This window comes from Callithrix jacchus, chromosome 3, assembly GCF_049354715.1.
Source record: "Callithrix jacchus isolate 240 chromosome 3, calJac240_pri, whole genome shotgun sequence".
Lineage (NCBI taxonomy): Eukaryota > Metazoa > Chordata > Mammalia > Primates > Cebidae > Callithrix > Callithrix jacchus.
The window spans coordinates 122,279,977-122,295,642 of NC_133504.1; the positions used below are offsets into that span (position 1 = coordinate 122,279,977).

Genomic DNA, 15,666 nt, shown 5'->3' on the forward strand with positions numbered 1-15,666 from the left:
ACAGATCACTGCTCCTAGAGGCAGCCTAATTCCGTATTTGGAGAGATATATGAGTTAGAAAGGTTTTTTTCTTTTAGCAAGCAACATCCTGGTCTAGAATATGGAGTCAGAATATTTGGATTTCAGTTCCCAGCTGTAGGATTTAGGTCATCTGAGCTATAGTGGCTACCCTGAGCTTCTGAAACTCTGCTTCTCAGGAGTAGGGAGAAGCTCATCAACCTACATCAATGTGTTGGGATTTCGGGAGACATGGCAGGATGGGTAGGAGTAGTGCTAATTAATACACAGAAAAAGACACAGAATTGTCATTGCTATAACCCTCATCTTAGTCTTAAACTAAATGATACAAAGCTGAATCTCTTTATTTCTACTGATTGATCATAAACATATATTTTTCTCAAAGATGAAGATAATTTTAGACATGAATTTTTTGTAAATAGATTATATTTGTTATTAGATTTCATTTTAATTTTTAGACTTAAATATATTCACTTGTTTTTTTCTTTTCTCTAAATTAATTTGTATGGTTATATTTATGGCAAATATAACCATATATTTATGCAAATAAATATAACCATAAAATATAAATTTCTCTATTACAGTATTGAGGTAATGTTCTCTCTCTCTTTTATTTATTATTTTTTTTGAGACGGAGTCTCACTCTGCTTTCCAGGCTGGAGTGCAGTGGTGTAATCTCTGCTCACTGCAACCTCTGACTCCCAGGTTCAAGCAATTCTCCTACCTCAGCTTCCTGAGTAGCTGGGATTACAGACGTGTGCCATCACGCCCGGCTAACTTTAGTATTTGTAGTAGAGACATGGTTTTGCTATTTCAGCCAGGCTCATCTCGAACTCCAGACCTCAAGTGATCCACCCACCTCAGCCTTCCAAAGTGCTGGGATTGCAGACATGACCCACTGCACCTGGCCTTGTTTTCTTTTAAAATGAAAATATCCAGAATTTGAAAATTTCTCTATCTTGCAGATAAAGTACAAACTCTGACCCAGCCTGTGCCATATGTGCAGTCTCAAAACTCTTTCTAGACTCTTGGATCTTCCTGCAGCCTGCAAACACACCACCCCTCTCACATTCTGTTTCCTGTCTCTCATCTGCTGTCCTTCCTGTGGGCCTAGCCCTTATTCTTCAAGAACCAGCTTCAATGCCCTCCCCTCCATGCAGCCTTCCCTTGACTGCCTCCTCCTCACTGCCTCCTCTCAGATACCTGCTTACCTTATGTTCCTGGAGGTAGAGACTGAATCATTGCAGTGACTGGCGTGCAAGCTGGCAGTCTCCACTGCTCTGTGAGTTCCCTCATAAGACAGGGCAGGTTTCATGTGTCTGCCTGGGCACACAGTAGGCACTCCATAAGCATAATTCAAGTTCACAATGTTAATGAGGATCCAAATATCCTTGTTTCTATGTTGGAATCCACCACCAGTTACAGATTCAGTATAAAAGATCTCTAGGAAGATTAATGGTCAGAAAAAAAATTACATCACACAGAACCCAACCTAGTCACTGCAATAACAACAAAGAATCATTTTTTCTTTTAAACAGAAAGATAAAAGGCCAACCTACACAAAGATTTTTATTTAAGTGATAATATTCTAGGGTTTTAAGCACATGGAGAAATGGGCATATTATCGTTAGAGGTATAAACTGATGCAAAAAATGCTCGTTCTCTTTGACTCAGTAATTCCATTTTCTATACGACTGCAGAAAAACTCTCAAGAATGCAAAGGCCATATGTACAAAGACTTCCTGGAAGCATTGTTTGTAAAAGCAAAACACCCCAAATCTACCCTTAAAGTCCACTAATAAGAGATGGGGTGAGTAATTATCCCCACCTCTACATTCCAGGAAATACTATGCAGCCACTACAAAGCAGGATCCATGATTCACTGTGGTTACTCTTGGGGCTTGAGTTCTGATGTGATTTTCATTTTGTATTGAAATGGTGCACTAGAAAATACTTGAATGAAATCTTGGAAGCCAATCTGATTGTCAAGGCTATTACTTGACAATCAGTATCAAGTATCTTTCGGGGTTTTTCTTATGATGGTGAGTTACTTTTGTAATTAAAAATTGCGATAAAATACATATTTTTAAATCAAACTAGTTTGATGTCCCTTTTTAAAAAAGGGCCACTACACCTCAATATATTATTTTCAAGAACCACTAGATGTCGCTCTGAGCAAATGCTCTGTGTGGCAACAGTAGCTGCTAGAAAATGCTGATCCCTTGTCACCAACTACCTGGAAATAGCAGGGAGGCGGAGGCGGGCGGATTACGAGGTCAGGAATTCGAGACCAGCCTGGCCAACATGGTGAAATCCCCCAAAATACAAAGAATTAGCTGGCGTGGTGGCGCGTGCCTGTAATCTCAGCTACTCAGGAAGCTGAGGCAGGAGAATCCTTTGAACCCAGGAGGCAGAGGCTGTGGTGAGTGGAGATCACACCATTGCACTCCAGCCTGGGCAACAGAGCGAGACTCCGTCTCAAAAAAAAAAGAAAAGAAAAAGAAGATAGCAATGTTACCGGGTCACAGGAAAACGCTGACTCCAAGGGAAGAGTCGGCATAGAATGCCTGCCTGCCTATACTGGTACCAAATCGTACAAATCAGGAAAGGAGAGAAACAAATGCACAGAGCTGAAGGGGGCCGGAACGTCTGATGGGCGTGCACAGGGCTAAACCTGGACCCAGAGTTAGAAAAGGAGTCCTCCCGGCCTAAACTGGGCACTTCATGGTCTAGTCACACAGGTCCCTTCTTAATTGTGAGCCCTGATTTTGAGCGTATTAGCTGCCTGGCTTTACAATTGGTTTTGTTTCCAAAATTTGTCCCTTTATGTAAAACCTTACAAGCACCTAGGAAGTTTTGAGAAAAAAAAAATTGGCCAAGAGTGGTGGCTCACACCTGTATCCCTAGCACTTTGGGAGCCCGAAGCAGGTGGATCGCTTGAGCTAAGGGGTTTGAGACCGGCCTAGCCAACATGATAAAATCCCTCCTCTACAAAAATGCAAAAATCAGCCAGGCATGGTGGCACGTGTCTGTAGTCCCAGCTGAGGCAGGAAGATCACTTGAGCCCAGAGAAGGAGGTTGCGGTGAGCACTCCAGTCTGAGTGAGACTGTCTCAAAAAACAAAAACAAAAAATAGCCCAAATCTAATTAAGCTTCTGGATCTACCTATTAAATTATAGGAGCGACAAGGCCCAGAGGAATGTGTTAAATGAAAAAAAAGAAAAGAAAGGCTGCAGTCAGCAAAATCCAGACTCTGGGGAGTTGGCGAGACAAATGGTTTCCTCGACAAATAAATTTCAAGGAGGCAAACAGAGAGAGATGAATGGAAACCTATAGATTAAAAGAGACTTAAGAGACATATCAACCAATTGCAATGTAGGGAATTTATTTGGATCTCTAATCAAAGAAACTGTTTGTTTTTGTTTGTTTTTCCCATTAAACTTACAGCAAACAAACTTTTTTCAGTCTTGTTTTTATTTTTTAATTTTGAGACACAGTCCCACTCTGCTGCCCAAGCAGTGCAGTGGCCTGATCTTGGCTCACTGCAACCTCTGCCTCCCAAGTTCAAATGATTCTCCTGCCTCAGCCTCCCGAGTAGCTGGGATTACAGGCGTGCACCACCACACCAGGCTAATTGTTTTTTTGTTTTGAGGTGGAGTTTTACTCTTGTTGTCTAGGCTGGAGTGCAGTGGAGTGGCCTCAGCTCACTGCAACCTCCGTCTCCTGGGTTCAAGAGATTCTCCTATCTCAGCCTCTGGAGTAGCAAGGATTACAAGCACCTGCCACCATGCCCAGCTAGTTTTTTGCATTTTTAGTAGAGACAGGGTTTCACCATGCTGGCCAGGCTGGTCTTGAACTCCTGACCTCAGGCGATCTGCCTGCTTTTGCCTCCTAAAGTGCTGGGATTACAGGTGTGAGCCATTGTGCTGGCCAAAAACTGTTTTTTCAAAAAGACAATAAGAAACGTGTGAATATCCACTGAATATTTGGTGATATTAAAAGTTATTCTTTTTTTTTTTTTTTAGGTACGGTGATGATATTGTGGTTATTATTATTTTTTTTTCGAGAAAGAGTTTTAGCTCTGTTGCCCAGGCTGGAGTGCAGTGATACGATCTTGCCTCACTGCAACCTCTGCCTCCTGGGTTCAAGCGATTCTCCTGCCTCAGCCTCTAGAGTAACTGAGATTACAGGCACCCGCCACCACGCCCAGCTAATTTTTGTATTTTTAGTAGACAGGAGGTTTCACCATGTTGGCCAGGCTGGTCTCAAACTCTTGACCTCAGGTGATTCAACCTCCTTAGCCTCACAAAGTGCTGGGATTACAGGTGTGAGCCACTGTGCCAGGCTGGAGGTTATTTTTTTTAAGTTATTAGTGATACATACTGAAATAGTTACTGGGATTTGTTTCAAAATAGGGGCCAGTGGGCAGAGGTGTGAACAAAATGAGGCTGGACATGAGTCGATCACTGTTGAAGCTATGTGACGATTACATGAAGGTTAATTATACTATTTTCTTACCTTTTTTATTTGCTTTTTTCTATTATAAGCAGCTTTTAGACCTCAAAGTCTAAAATAAATGGGAAAATAAATGACCTACTTGCCAAGGCAAACAAACTTTCTCAGGGCATGATTAGAGTCAGATGAGAACCATGCTAATCATTAAACCTTGTGAGTGGAAAAGATTTAAGTAAACAAGAGTTCAGTTTACTTGTTTTGTTGGATTTGGGGTGGAGGTGAAAATCACCTAATGTCTTTAAGGTTCAGCTGTAAAATGGGCATTATACAATGATGTTTTTCAGAGAAGTCATGAGATTATTAAAGTAAATTAAAATGGAGACCAGGCCTGAAGAATCATTGAGCAGACAAAGCCAGCTAGACCACATGGGTGATCTTAACCTCGCTTGATTTGCAGACATAAGAAAAACTTACTTCTTGTAAATGTCTGTGTTAAAGAAAAACAGAACTTAAGCTTGACCAGTCAGAAGCAGCCAGCAAACTTATCTAAGTAGGGACTTTTCAATAGCATAGACCAAATAAGGCAACTGTATAACTGTAACAAATCAAATCTGTTCTCTGTTTTACTTCAGTATTCATGGTGTAAGAGTCTGTCCCTAAGGCCAGGTGCGGTGGCTCACACGTGTAATCCCAGCACTTTGGGAGGCCGAGGTGGGTGGTCACCCCAGGTCAGGAGTTCCAGAGCAGCCTGACAAACATGGTGAAACTCCGGCTCTACTAAAAATACAATAATTAGTCAGGGGTGGTGGTCGGTGCTTGTAATCCCAGCTACTTGGGAGGCTGAGGCAGGAGAATCGCTTGAACCGGGGAGGCGGAGGTTGCAGTGAGCTAACAAGATCGTGCTACTGCACTCCAGCTGGGGCAACAAGAGTGAAACTCCGTTTCAAAAAAAAAAAAGGAGCCTGACCCTCCCTCATATTTCTTTAATGGACCCCCTGAACCGCTTCTGGTTTGAAGCTGTCTGATTGATGATTCAATGTTTGCTCAAATAAACTTTAAAAAAATTTTTATTGTGCCTCAGTCTACTTTTTTAACAGAGTAAAATGAGAGCAGCACATACAAAAATACTTTGAAACCCATAAAATGCAACCTAAGTGCTAAGAGTTGTTTATGTGATGACACTAGTTCATTTATTCACATACATATTCCATGAACAATTATGGAATACTTCACTAAGAGACAGACACTGTGTTAGGCATAGCAAATACAAAAGTAAAAGACACTTTTGCCCTACTTTGTCAAATTCAGTTTTTTCTCACCTTGGATACACATTGGAAAATACCAGGGCCTGGGTGTTGTTCCAGACCAATTAAATCAGAATCTCTGGGCATGGGTCCTGGCATCCAGATTCTTAAATCAATTTTACAGGTGATTGATTCTAGTCTTAGACAGGATTCAGAACCATTTGTCTAACTGATCTTTGATCGTGAGTAGTTCTTTTTTTTTGACACGGAGTTTCGCTCTTGTTACCCAGGCTGGAGTGCAATGGCACGATCTCGGCTCACCGCAACCTCCGCCTCCTGGGCTCAAGAATTCTCCTGCCTCAGCCTCCCGAGTAGCTGCGACTACAAGCGTGCACCACCATGCCCAGCTAATTTTTGTATTTTTAGTAGAGATGGGGTTTCACCTCGCTGACCAGGATGGTCTTGATCTCTTGACCTCGTGATCCACCCGCCTCGGCCTCTCAAAGTGCTGGGATTATAGGCATGAGCCACCGCACTCGGTGATCGTGAGTAGTTCTGAAACAATCATTAAGAGGACCAGGCCTGGGAACGGTGGCTCATGCCTGTAATCCCAGCATTTCAGGAGGCTGAGGCCAGGAGTTCAACACCAGTTTGGGCAACATAGAGACTCCGTTTCTACAAGAAAATTTAAAAAATTAGCTGGGCGTGGTGATGGCAGTGCACCTGTAATCCTAACTACTCTGGAGGCTGAGGCGAAAGGACCAGTTGAGCCCAGGAATAATAAGTGACAGTGAGTTTTGGAGCACTGCATGTACACACACACAAAACACTGGGTCTTAGTTTCCGCAGTTAAGCAACTGTTTTTGTTTTTTTGATATGGAGTCTCGCTCTGTTGCCCAGGCTGCAGTGTAGTGGCACGATCTCGGCTCATTGCAACTTTTGCCTCCCAGGCTCAAGTGATTCTCCTGCCTCAGCTTCTTGAGCAGCTGGGACTATAGGCACCCACGACCACGCTTGACTAATTTTTGTATTTTTATTGGAGGTAATCCTCCCAAAGTGTTGGGATTACAGGTGTGAGCCACTGTACCCAGCCTTAAGCAGCTTGTAATGACCAGAAGTACCCTCTAGGAATTCACTCCCTGGAAGCATAGATCTTGTCTAACTGTGTACTCTTTATGCCCATCTGACCTCCCAATAGCTGTCACAAGAGTCAGGCAATTTCAGATCTCTCCAGTGGAATTTTCCATTGTGTTTCTCTTCCTTTTAGGGATTTATTATTTCTGATTATGCAAGGTTTTGAGTTTAAAAACTTCCAGTTTCAGATCTGAGTGAGGGAGACTGGCCAGAATTCCTAAGTCATATTCCAAGTCAGACCTTTTGGAATTTGCACCCGCTGAATCATGCTGAGCCCTGAAACCTTGGGGCTTGAGGCAGTAGAACAGTGAGCCTGGCCACACTATCCCATCCAGCACAGAACACCCAGCAGCAGCTTCCTGTTTGATATCCCTGTTTTTCTAAAAGAGTCCAAAAAGAAAGACATAGGATTAGTTGAAATGCCTAAAGAAGGAAAGAAAATTTTGATTGGGAGAATCAAGGTTCTGGAGAGACATGAAATAATGCTGTGAAAGCACAGTCCCATATTCTCCAGATCTCTTTACCGGATGTGAGAGATGTGTAAAACTACAGAAATAAAGATGTATTTGCAGTGGGGATGTTATTTTACGTCTTCTGTCTCCATATTCAGGCATCTTTGCTCCTCAGTGCATATTCTCAAATGCAAGACACCTGTTGGGATCTTTTTGGTAAAAGAAAAATTCCAGAGGGAGCCTGGGCAACATGGCGAGACTCCCTCTCCACAAAAAATACAAAAATTAGCCAGACGTGGTGGCACATGCCTGTGGCTCATCCCAGCTACGTGGGAGTCTGAGGTAGGAAGATCACTTGAGCCTAAGAGGCTGAGGCTGCAGTGAGCCAGGGTTGTACCACTGCACTCGTGTGACAGAGTGAGATCCTGTCTCAAAAAAAAGAAAAAGAAAAAGTTCAGAGGGAGTAAAGCACACACTCTGGAATCACAGACCCCAGGTGATATCCCAGCTCTACCCCTTCAAATTGTACAACTTTGAGTATAATGCTTACATGTTTCCCTATCTGTACAGTGATTCATGATAGTGTCTACTTCATCAGATTGCTGGGAGGATTAGATGAGATAAGACATGCAGAATACTTAGTACAGTACTGTATGCTATTGGGTTTACCATGGTGAGAAGTCTCCTAAAACAGTGCTTCCCAGCTTTCCTGTGCATATGAACCACCTGGAGAGCTGGGGCCAGGCATGGTGGCTCATTCCTATAATCCCAACACTTTGGAAGTCTGAGGTGCACAGATCACTTGAGGTCAAGAGTTCAAGACCAGCCTGGCCAACACGGCAAAACCCCATCTCTACTAAAAATACAAAACTTATCTGATCACTGTGATGCATGCCTGTCATCCCAGCTACTTAGGAGGCTGAGGCAGAAAAATCATTTGAACCCAGGAGGCAGAGGTTGCAGTGAGCTGAGAACGCGCCACTGCACTCCAGCCTGGGCAACAGAACGAGAATCCGTCTCAAAAAAAAAAAAAGCATATTCAAGGTACAGTTTCAGTTTCAGATAATAAAAAAGTTCCGGAGATGGAGTAATGAGGCTGTATGATAATGTGAATGTACTTAACGCCACAGAACTTAAAAATGGTTAAAACAGTAAATTATGTACACTTTACTACAATAAAAAAAATTAAAAGCACTTTCAGTAGCACTTCTAGCAGAGGCTGATGATGCTGGTTAGATCACACCTTGAGTAGCAAGGTCCTCTAGGGTAATGAAGAACCACCATCAAACTGGTATTACACTTTACAGTTTACATAAGGCATTTTATATTTCTTGTCTCCATGATCCCCATGGTAACAGTACATGGTACTGTGTCCAGACCAAATGCAAATCTTAGCCTCCGGCAGACAACACCTTGACATCAGGTATCAAGTTAGGACTGTCTCTCTCTCTATAGGCAAATAGGATGTTATATGAGAGGTCCTTGACATTTTCCTGTTTTGATTGCTCTTTTTTTCAGGTCAAGTCTCCCAAGTAAATGCTTACCACATCAATGTAGTCCTTGCCTTCCCCGTTTATGTTTAGTGTTCTGGCTAGAGACAGGCCCTTCAGACTAAATAGGGAGCATTTGCTTTCCCACTGTATGCCTGTCTTCTTACACTCTGGGAGTGGGTAGGGTATTCCTATTTTGTTGGGGTCGCCCCATGCTGGGCGCCACTGTCGGGGTCACTACTTGCAGGGGTCTGTCTTGCAGATCTTGACTCAACCATGGATGAATAAAGTACACCGACACACAGATACTATGCTTTGCTAGTGTGACTGAGTGTGTGCGTAGCTTACGGGCACTTTGGAGAGTGCTGTAAACAGTCGCGACCACCAGCCTTTACTAGCCAGTGAGATGTGCATTTATTCAATAAAGTTAAATTGACAAAGGCTTGAGTCAATCCCACTAGAGGTTGAAGATAAAAAAAGATTCTGATGCCTAAAGCAAACACCATTAGTGGGTATCTTTGGTCAACCTCCTCCTGAGAGAGCCCTTTGGCTCAAAAGTTAGTTTTAAAACTACATGAGTAAAGAAGCTAGCTAGGTAAACTACTCATATTCTTTTGTATTTGCACTCTAATCTCTCTGGCTCCTGTAAAGAGACTCTGGCTGCCTTCAGCCAAGAACTATAGAAAAAATCTTTAGGCCTTCTAAAAGGGTTTGAGACTATATTCTATAACTTTCTCTAATATTTTTCCCTTTATTTTTGACACCACCCTGAGTGAATCTCCACACTATTTCAAATATTTTCCTGTGTATTTACTATCTTTACTAATAGAGTACATAAAGAACTGCTTTTCATGCCTGTTGAGTTGGGACAGACAGCATTGTTGGAGTTCTAGTCTCGTTTAGTTGTCTCTACTACATACCAGCCGCTGAAAATAGAGCTGAGAGCTCTCAACCAGGCTGTGTGAGCTGCACAGCCAACATTCTACGTAAAACAACAGTTCTCAATGTGTTTCTCACTTAGGCTAGTGAGAGATTATTCCTCCAAAGAGAGCTCAGATAGGTCGCTAGTTTATTTGCTAACAGCTGTTTCCTGTACCGGATGTTGATGTGAGTTTAGACTCTGGGCCGTCATTATACATCTTTCCTCAGAGGAGTCTGCAGTAGTCCTGAAGTAATGTGTCTGCTTCCTGAGCTTTTAGGGTTAAGTACAAGATTACTGGACCATCCTTAACTATACTCAAAAGAGCAAGATGTCCTGTCAACTTTCCCATTCTTACAAGGAACCATACTGCAGAGACCAAAGTGCCTGCCGCTGGCCCTACAGATGATAAGATACCCTAGAAACCACCAGCAGCTGAAATTCTCAGGGGTCTCAAAACTCAAAGATGGAAAGACATGGACTCCAGAGTTCAAGTCCCTTCAAACCGCATTTCTCCACACTAGAATGGTCCAGAGAGGTGAGTGTTTTTTAAAACATATTGATGCCTGGGTCCCATCCCAGATCAAGTGAATCATAATGTCTGGGGGTGGTACCCAGGCATCAACAATTATTTTTAAAAGTAAGTCTAACAGGACTGGGCACAGTGGCTCATGCCTGTTATCCTATCACTTTGGGAGGCTGAGGCAGGTAGATCATTTGAGGTCAAGAGTTTGAGACCAGCCTGGCAAACATCATGAAACCACATATCTACTAAAAATATAAAAATTAGCTGGGCATAGTGGCAGATGCCTGTAATCCCAGCTACTTGAGAGGCTGAGGCAGGAGAATTGCTTGAACCCAGGAGGCGGAGGTTGCAGGGAGCTGAGATGGAGTGTGCCACTGCCCTCCAGCCTGGGCAACAGAGGAAGACTCTATCTCAAAAATATAAAACAAACAAACAAAATAACTTAAAAAAAACATAAATCTAATACACAGTCATATTTTAAACCTCTAACTTAGAAAATTTCCCCCCCACTTAATCAGGGCAAAAGTTATAGTTGGAGACAAAGAGGCCACAGCTATAATTATCACAAAACATTCTAAGATGCCACAGTTTTTATTACAAAATGAAAACTCTTGTGTTGAACCTAAGCAGCAGTTTTAACCAGTGGGATATGGTCACCCCAAGAATAAGAATGTGCCCTTATGTAAGAGTACAGAACCAAGGGCTGGTATTTGCCAGGTCCAGGTCCATTCTGCCCCAATGCAGTATATCAATCACTGTAACACGGATTTTGCAAAAGAGGAAAGATTTATTCACAAAGCCCAAGCACTAAGACCAGAGAATAGCTCTCGAATCCACCTGACTGAAGATAAAGTTTAGGAATATTTATGTGTTAGGAAAGTGAGATGGTCTTAGGCACGGGGAAAAAAGACGTAACAGGTTTTTTTCTGCGTTAAGTATAGTCAGGGTTCATGGCATTCCATAGGGCATATGACAGAAAATGGCGGTGTTAGCATGATCTGAGGATGGCGATTTTGGCCCTCCCACATCAAAAGGCCACCTCTTGAGCACTAGTGCAGGCCCCGTTGAAGCGTTGGTGGTCTCTACCAATTTGAACTGGACAGGAGCTGGCCTGTTCAAGTTCCAGAGAAACAACTGAAGTGACTGTTACCATGGTGACCTATGAACACTATCTCTAAAGCAGTGAAGGTCAAGTTTCGGCATTCAGTGGCAAGGCCTAGCTACCTTGGCCTTCAGCTTCGTGGAAAAAGGAAAACAGATAACAAAAAGCAAGTGGCCCAAAGCAAGCAAGGCAGGCAGCCCTGATCAAATTTACCCTGTGGTTTCAGGGCCAAGGGCCACCTCAGGAACCTGTGCACTGCTGACTTGTCCCAGGAAGGACCCGGAGGGCAAAGGGGTTTGGTTTGCCTCACCCAGGAAATACTGACCAAGTAGCAGCTGGGTGCTCTGAATTTTGAAATAAAAACAATTTCAACTATGCAAGGAAATTTCCTAAATTAATCTTTACCTGAGAGAGAAATTTAGAATTAGCTCTTCCATGAAGTAAAGAGAAAACAGAACTTAGCAAAGTGCTAATGCTTTTATCAAAATCGCTTAAAACAGTTATGGATTAACACTTGACTTTGGGAATTCCTGGCCACTTTGTCACATTTACACTTCCCTTCCCCCTGCCCCAATAAGGGATGCATTTGTTTGACGTGCTTTATTTTTCTATTTGTTTTGTTTGGTTTTCTTGACAGCTGGAATGCAGTAGTTTGATCTTCGTTCACTGCAGCCTTCACCTACCCACCCTCCCGCACCCCTCCTCCTCCTCAAGCAATCCTCCCACCTCAGCCTTCTGAGTAACTGGGATTATAGGTGCATGCCACCATGTCCAACTAAATTTTGTATTTTTTTGGAGAGATGGAGTTTCTTTATATTGCCCCAGCTGGTCTCAAACTCCTAGGCTCAAGCAGTACACCTGCCTTGGCCCCCCAAAGTGCTGGGATTACAGGCTTGAGCCACCATGCCTAGCCTCGCTGCTTTTACTTTTTCCTTTTTTTTTTTTTTCTTTATTTTCAGCTGCAGGCATGTAGTCAATTCAGAGGTTATTCTCCATAATTTGGAACTTTCCTTTAGATTTGATCAAGTCGAAAAGAATTGGTCAAACCCAATATAAATCTAATATACTACATTTATTTATATTAGATGTATAATTTATATTAGATTAATGAGTGCTCTAATGGTAAAGAGAAATTAAGACCAGCTGGTTGTTAATCTTAACTTTAGCCATTAAGGAGAATTTCCAAGACAAAACCGCAATTCAGCTACTTACCTAGGAATGGGAACACAGTCTGAAGACTGTTCTCTGCCATCCTAGAAGCAGGCAAAAATTCACACTCACCTTCCTCGTTCAAAGCGAGCTGAAACTCCAGAAAGGAGTTGATTGCTCTGTGACATTGTAAAAAGCCCCATAAAACTGCATACCTCAACCATACCTAGGCTTTCTGTTGAAACTGCGTGAATAAGTAATTAAGGACTGTGATCCCCACCCTACCCAGACAATGTATAAACGAATGCTAATTTTAGCTTTTGTGAACCACTTAAGTAACAATCAGAATGTCAAATAGTCCCCTGGCCCTCAGAATGTCCGGAAGCCCCTCACCCTCATCTCCGCTCAGAAAGTGATTTACAGAATTCACTAAGCCCTCGAAATGTCTGAAGGCTTTCATCCCCATCCCCGCTCCTCACCCCCACTCCCAAGGTGGTTTTACAGGTATAAAAAGTCTTGTCACCCTTCTTTCTCTGCCACGGGTTGGAGAGACGTGAGTCCTCCGTGGTCGCCGGCAATAAACCCTGTGATTTGGCATACTTTTGTCTTGGTGTTGACTTTCTATGCTTGGTCAGGTATAACAGCTCTCCATCATTATGGAAGCAGGACAAACTCATTTTCCTTGTTGAAAGTGAGTAAAACTCCAGAAAAGGAGTTGTACAGCAAAATAAACTTTAGATTTCAACCAAATTTTGGGAGATCAGGGATTCTCCCAGCCCTCAGCAAATTGACCTGTTAGTTTGAGCAATAAAGATAGCTCAAGCCAGATAGGAGATTTGCTTCAAGACCAAGAGCATCTCCACTTGAATTCCTTCATGGTTGCCAGTTTGTGAGCCAAAATGTACCTGAGACAGGCCTCAATCAATTAAAAAAATTTGGCTGGATACATTGACACATGCCTGTAATCTCAGCATTTTGGGAGGCTGAGGCTGGCAGATCACTTGAGGTCAGGAGTTCGAGACCAGCCTGGCCAAATGGTGAAACCCTGTCTCTACTAAAAATACAAAAATTAGACTGGTGTGGTGTCATGTGCCTGTAATCCCAGCTACTCAGGAGGCTGAGTCAGGAGAATCACTTACCCAGGAGGTGGAGGTTGCTAAGCTAAGATCACACTTGCACTCCAGCCTGGGCGACACAGCAAGACCTCATCTTGGGGAAATAAAAATAAATTTTAGAAAATTTATTTTGCCAAGATTAAGAATGCGTGCCCACGGGGCAGGTCTGTGCCCTTCTCCAAAGATGAATTTAAGGTCTTCAGTATTTAAAGGGGAAAGGACAGATACTGGGGAAAGAAGAAGAAATTTTAAAAGGTGTGGGTAGATAAGAGACAAAGAAACATTTGCATTCTTTTGAGCCTTTGGCCATGATCTAATTAGCAATTTACTTGTGAGAGGGCCATAGAAGAAAGTTACTCACATCTTCATCTGACTCAGCAAATCTGCATGTTTATACCTGGGAAAGCAATCAGACATGCATTTGTCTCAGGTGAGCACAGTGATGACTTAGAGTTCCTTTGTCCTGCATCTGTGAAGATGAGCTGTCAGTTTACCTTGCCAAGGTAAAATTCAAAAGAACCATTTTAGAGTAAAGATCTTGGGGCCCACAAGAAATTTCCTAATGGGCAAATTGTGAAGGAGGTATGTAGCTATTTTATTTAGGAATAAAATAAAAGACAGGTTTGCCTGATGCAGTTCCCAGCGTTTTTCCCTTTGGCTTACTGTCTTCCCTTTGGCTTAGTGATTTTGGGGTCTTGAGATTTATTTCTCTTTCACATAAGGATGAGAGGCTCTGAATAGTTTGAAATTTCTATAAGTATCTGTTGGAACTCAGACAATATCCCAAAATTAAGGCCCCGAAAGCGAGTTTTTCTCTGATCTTCGCCTGTCCTCCTGTCTCTCGGTCCTATTCTTCCCAAAGGGGAGTCATAGAAACCAGAACCCTGTTTCCCGAAAACCAGTCATAAAACTTAAAATATCATCCAACTGCTGGGCGTGGTGGCTCATGCCTGTAATCCCAGCACTTTGGGAGGCCGAGGCGGGTGGATCACAAGGTCAACAGATTGAGAGCATCCTGGCCAACTTGGTGAAACCCTGTCTCTACTGAAAAATACAAAAATTAGCTGGGTGTGGTGGCATGCACCTGTAGTCCCAGCTACTAGGGTGGCTGAGGCAGGAAAATTGTTTGAACCTGGGAGGCGGAGGTTGTAGTGAGCCGAGATTGCATCACTATACTCCAGCCTGGCACCTGGTGACAGAACAAGACTCTGTCTCAAAAAAAAAAAAAAAAAAATTATCTAACTTTCCCTCCATCTTTCTGTGTAAAACCTGACCATAAAGAAATTATCCAACCTGCCTTGTTTGACTGAAGGTCATAAGACCCCTATTCCAGAGAGGGTTCTGGTCCATCCCCAGCAGGAAGAAATGTATGCACAAGGAAGCCAAGAAGAATCTGGACAGGCCTTACTCAGTTTCCCACTCAGTCTATTAGCATTGGATCTATTCTTTTTGTTCAATCAGATTTCTACACAGCTGTCCATACTTTGCTCATCCTAAGCGTAAATAAGTGTCCTCTCTCTCTTTGGGTCTTCATTCTGACAGCTTCTGTGTAAGTGTTAATAATAAATTTGCATGCCTTTTCTCCTATTAATCTGCCTCTTGTTAATGATTTTCAGTGAAACTTCAGAGGGTAAAGGGGAAGATTTCTCTTGGCCTCTGCATATCTATAGTTTTGTAAAGGAGAAACAATAATGAATTCACGGGAAAACTAGAGTCCTAGGGAATAGAGGTAACAAGACTTACTGTTCTTGTAAATCCTTCCCTTTCTACAGCATATCGTTATTTTAATTAATTCTTTTTCTAAAAACTTGGTTTATAGAGGGACTAATGTTTAATTTCCTTTCTGGTTGTGCAGTTGCTTAATAATGCTATATGTTGTATGTGTGTGTATGTGTATGTTGTGTGTGTTGTATGTGTGTATATTGTATGTGTGTTTACATGCATGGACACATACACATGCATATGCATACAAACACAGATACATGTTTATGTATGTTCATGTGGCTAACGGCCTACTGAATGACATTTATAACAAAAGTGTGTTAAGTTAAAATCTTTTTGA

The 15,666-nt window shown here is 42.5% G+C and overlaps 1 long non-coding RNA gene across 1 annotated transcript in view; it reads right to left on the reverse strand.

Moving 5' to 3' along the window:
* The window catches only part of LOC144581808 (uncharacterized), a 41,688-nt gene extending 28,387 nt beyond the window's left edge, over nucleotides 1-13,301 (reverse strand). The window contains exons 1-3 of the long non-coding RNA XR_013533073.1: nucleotides 12,553-13,301; nucleotides 7,092-7,231; nucleotides 1,230-1,461 (exon numbers count right to left, since the gene is read on the reverse strand). This is a non-coding gene — a long non-coding RNA (uncharacterized LOC144581808). The remainder of the gene's footprint in view (nucleotides 1-1,229; nucleotides 1,462-7,091; nucleotides 7,232-12,552) is intronic.
* Between the last annotated feature and the right edge of the window lie 2,365 nt (nucleotides 13,302-15,666).